Below are 5435 nucleotides of genomic sequence, written 5' to 3' on the forward strand. Positions count from 1 at the left end.
AATGCATATGTTATGATTCCATTTATATGAAAATCAAATCCAGGGTAAAATATACTGTGTAATATTCATGCTGAGATGGTAAAACTGGCAGAAAATTGGAGATAATATGGGAGGGACAAATGGTGGAGCTTTGCTTATAGGTAAAGTCCTTTCTTGACTTGTGTGATAGTTATTTGATTGTTCACTTTATAATTATTCACTTATATATGATGAATGTGTGCATACGTAAAATATTCTCTAATTTCATAACAAAAAAAAGGACATACTAAATTTAAGATAATTCTCAACGTGGGCTATTTCTTAAGCAATAAATTTGACATTCAGACAGGGAGTATCTGACTCTAGAATCTGCACTTTGATCCACTTATTAAAACATGCACAATACATTCATACACAGAAATACCCCATGGATCCAAGAATAGTATTAAATGCACAAAACTCTTGTGATAGGAAATTCAATTCGTATCATATTCTCCACAGAAAGCTTAGCTATTTGTGGACAATAAATCTCTGTTTTATACATATGATTTTAGTTCTTCCCACACATATTTGCTTCTGCTTGAATCCTTAAAATTTGATGCTTCCCTATTTTTCTTGGCTTGAGAATTGCACTTAGAAATCAGGAATTCAGGAAGTGGGGTTGAATGATCTCGGTTCTGTGTGACTTCCAGAGATTGAATCTAAAGTCCCAGTTTTAGTGAGGAAATTATTGTTTAAATTAGCATAAATTAGCATATTAAAAAACATTAGAATCCAGGCTCCACTTCTGCGGTTGAGCTCCTTGGAGGCATCTCGGCCGTTTCCTGGGCCGGCAGTTTGCCATGTCGCTGAAGATGGCGGTCAGCATGGTGAACAGGACGGCCACGGCCAGCATCTGGAGCTCGGGGTCTGCAGTCCTGCAGGCGGCGGCCGGCATGTACGAGCAACTCAAGGGCGAGTGGAACCGGAAGAGCCCCAATCTCAGCAAGTGCGGAGAAGAGCTGGGCCGCCTCAAGCTGGTTCTGCTGGAGCTGAACTTCCTGCCCACCACGGGGACCAAGCTGACCAAACAACAGCTCATCCTGGCCCGTGATATTTTGGAGATTGGGGCCCAGTGGAGCATCCTTCGCAAGAACATCCCCTCCTTCAAGCGCTACATGGCCCAGCTCAAATGCTACTACTTTGATTACAAGGGGCAGCTGCCGGAGTCCGCCTACATGTACCAGCTCCTGGGCCTCAACCTCCTCTTCCTGCTGTCCCAGAACCGGGTGGCTGAGTTTCATACGGAGTTGGAGCGCCTGCCGGCCAAGGACATCCAGTCCAATGTCTACATCAAGCACCCTGTGTCCATTGAGCAGTACCTGATGGAGGGCAGCTACAACAAGGTGTTCCTGGCCAAAGGTAACATCCCTGCCGAGAGCTACACCTTCTTCATCGACATTCTGCTGGACACCATCAGGGATGAGATTGCAGGGTGCATTGAGAAGGCCTATGAGAGAATCCTTTTCACTGAGGCCACCCGGATCCTCTTCTTCAACACACCCAGAAAGATGATGGAGTATGCTAAGAAGCGAGGGTGGGTCCTGGGCCCCAACAGCTACTACAGTTTTTCCAGCCAGCAGCAGAAGCCAGAAGACACCACCATTCCCTCCACGGAATTAGCCAAGCAGGTCATGGAGTACGCTTGGCAGCTGGAGATGATTGTTTGAGCCCATTGACCCTGGGGCAGGGCAGGGCCTGGTTATTTAAAATAGTCACAGTGCATGCTGCCCGCCAGTAAGTTAGATTGACGTTCCTTCTTCCAGGGGAAAAAAAAAAACCCAAAAGTGTTGGAGTTGAAAAAGTTGTTTGGATTATTTTAATATTTTTTCTTTAGTTACCAGATTTACTGTCTTCAAAGATTTAGTCATCACCGTTCTAAAATGTTAATACATTGCTTCTATACACTCTTGACATAAGAACATTCACCATTCATAAATTTTACCAATGAAATTACATGAGAAAAATATTACACATTTGAAAATCGATTCTGAGCAAGGGTTTCATCTGGGCAATATGTGTAGAAAATTCTCCCTGTTTAAATAAACATTGCATTATATCTTATGTAAAATGATGTCACAAGTACCTAGCAAAATACTTTACCAACAATAAAAAAAATATTGTTCTGTGCAAATGTACTGCTAACTTCGTAAACTTGCTTTTTGAACAACCCTTTTTTTATTTTAATACATTGAGAATATTATTGCTTTTGGGGGAAAATATACCACATGGATTATTTTTCATATCTATATTTCTTTTTTCTTACATAGACATATAGCAAAATATCCTTCAAGTAAATTTACACATTTCTTTTGTTTTTGCCTGTAAAACCTCAGTAAGAATATCCATAATAAGTTTGTCATTTTGTTATGGTCATGATGGGTTATAAAATTGCTTTTATTTCAATGTTTAGAAATAGCTGTCTCAAAAAGAAAGTGTTCTTTCAAAAAACCGTATTCAGAATATTTGTGGAATTTTTTAAACAGGCTACAGTATCAGAAAGCAATATATGGCTAGATTTAGTTGGGGTGGGGAAACTACCTGTCTTTTAACAACATACTATTTCTCTCTTTTTTCTTTTTCTTTCTTTTCTTTTTTTTAACTGAGAATTGAACCCAGGTGCACTTTACCATTGAGCTACATCCGCAACTCTTTTTCTTTTTAATATTGAGACAGGGTCTTGCTAAGTTGCTTAGGGCTTGGCTAAGTTACCTTGGCTGGTCTCAACCTGCAGGCTTCTCCCTCAGTCTCCAGAATGGCTGAGATTACAGGTGTACCACCATGTCTGACTGAGATGTTTATAAAAACTGGCATTTGCTTTTTCAAATGATCATGAATCCCAGTGCTTAAAAGTATTTATGCATTAATGTTTGTATATTAATTGGAAGGAACTAACTGCCTGGGAGTCATATATAATGAGTATTTATTTTACAAATTCAATGATTATATGATTTATATATGTACATTCTGGGCTTTCACTTTAAAGGAGCTATTACCTTGAAAATGTGATAGTGACTTGATTTATAATGAGTATCAAAGACAATGATGTATTGTGCCTGATAATTACATAATAAATTGAGGAAAGCTCTATGCTTTTAAAAACATATACAAGCAAATGAGCATTCTTAAGAAATTAAAATGTATGATTTTTAGAATTATTTAAATATTAAATTAGTGAAAGAATTACTATTTTTTAAAAATACCAATTTTCAATTATTTGATGGAAACACAGGTGTATTTCCTGAAGTAGCCACCAGATGGCTATATGGACCCTTCCTTAGTTAAGGGTTCGTTTTTTGTTGTTTTTTGTTTTTGTTTTTGTTTTCCCTCAGCAGCACAACTAAAGATTCTTTACATAATTTTTATGGGACTTTGAAATGACTTAAAATATAAAGATATAATAGCTATTAATGCAGTGACATTTGTGTGTATAATTGTTTCTGCTGATTTTAGTATAAGTAATGAAGACTGACAAGGATGAATCTCACAGAATCCCTAAATCACAGAAATTTCAAACGTTTAATATTTAGCTATCTTTTACTCCAAAGTCTTAATTTTACAGATTAAGAACATGAGATCTAAAAGGCATTCATTTTCCCATCATTTTGGGCTTAGTTTCACTGGCAAAGTCTAAGTACATTATTCAGATAATTCAAATGCAGGATTAGGAAAAGACATCAAAATTACCTCTAAAACTACTCTGCAAATAAATGATAAGAAGCCCATCTCTTTGAATTATTAAGGAAATTATATTTATATATGTTGCTTCCATTCTGTCAATGCACTTACAAGGAAAAAAATAGGTAAAATAAAACAAAGCCTAAACTTTTTTTTTTTTTTTAATGGTACTGGGGATTGGGCTCAGGGCCTTGTCAATGCTAGGGAAGCATTCTATCACTGATTTACATTCCCTGACCTTTTTTGAAAAATGTTATTTTGAGACACGCTGTCACTAAATTGCCATGCCGGCCTCCAACTTGCCATCCTCTTGCCTCAGCCTCCCAAGTACTGGAATTACAGGAGTGCACCCTCTGTCCCCTTCCCCACACCCAGCTAAAATATTATTTGATGATGAAGCCTTACCACATATTTTGTTCTGGAATATAGTTATCTTAGAAATAAATAGATTTATGTTACCATAAAAAGAGCTAAAATAAGAGTATTGCAACTCCGTCAAGTATGACTGTTTAATGCAATTGGTATTTTAAAATATTGGTATACAAATTTACTATTGTGTATTTTCCAAAAATAAGGTTCATTTTGATATGATTTTTCTGGACTATTTCCAAACACTTTTATTAGTTTGTATTGGACATATAGTTCTGAATATGTCTTGACATCTTTATAAAATTGTGCTTAAAACTATAACCATTGATACTGAAATTTAGCATCAACAGCTCATATTCTCCTTTTGGTGGGAGAGTATAGCTGTGCATGCTAACAACTAAGAAATTTAACAAACAAGTTACCTTTTCTCCTCCATAAAAGTAATTGAATGCTAACCTTGGAATGTTAGGGCTGCCTTACTCTAGTTTCCCAGCAATGAATGGAAACAGAGCTCAGGGAGCATCACAGAATGTCTGTCTTATGCCACTTTAGTCAGAATTTACACATTACAACTCAGAGATGTTTAAATATGGTGAGATTTGTTTTCTATAACTGCTGTCATCTTGATCTCAGTGACTTAAACAGGAAAAAAGAGAAGAGAGAAATAAAACCTTAAATGTGGTGTAAGTCAGTGTTTATTTCTATTGCTAGTTTTTTGTTTTGTTGTTTTGGTACTGGGCATGGATCCCAGGGTCACTTAACCACCAAGCCACATCCCCACTCCTTTTGATGTTTTATGTTGAGACAGGGTCTCACTAAGTTGCTTAGAGCCTTGAGAAATTGCTGAGATTGGCCTTGAACTTGGAATACTACTGCCCCAGCCTCCGAAATCTCTGGGATTACAGGTGTGACCCATTGCACCCAGCTGTTCCTAGTGACTTACTTACTTTCTTTCTTCTCCTCCTCCTCCTCCTCCTCCTCCTCCTCCTCCTTCTTCTTCTTCCTTTTTTTTTTTTTTACAAAGAAGCCTTTTTTATTTTTATTTTATTTTTTTGTATTGCTGGAGATTGAACCCAGGGCCTTGGGCATTCAAGGCAAGCACTTTACCAACTGAATTATATCCTCAGTCCCCCCCTCCCCCAGTGACTTTCTTATAGTCCTTTCAAACTTCATCCCATTTGGAAGGGTTTTCTCTTCCCCTTTTCTTTTCCAACATGGTGTATTCAATGCAGGCCAAAGATTACCTATGTTTTAGTGGGGAAGAAAAGTCTTCTGGTTATTTTCTGTTTTCTCAGTCCATGATGTCTCCAAAGAGTTGATCCTGAGACCTTCATACCGTTGGGTGTTTTACAGTAGTTCCACATTGAAAA

General features: G+C 37.6%; 1 pseudogene; it reads left to right on the forward strand.

Annotated features, from left to right (window-relative positions):
- The first annotated feature begins 914 nt into the window (after window positions 1-914).
- Window positions 915-1688, forward strand: LOC143386143 (26S proteasome non-ATPase regulatory subunit 8 pseudogene; annotated as a pseudogene).
- The last annotated feature ends 3747 nt before the right edge of the window (window positions 1689-5435 follow it).

Source organism: Callospermophilus lateralis, unplaced genomic scaffold (genome assembly GCF_048772815.1).
Source record: "Callospermophilus lateralis isolate mCalLat2 unplaced genomic scaffold, mCalLat2.hap1 Scaffold_113, whole genome shotgun sequence".
Classification (NCBI taxonomy): domain Eukaryota; kingdom Metazoa; phylum Chordata; class Mammalia; order Rodentia; family Sciuridae; genus Callospermophilus; species Callospermophilus lateralis.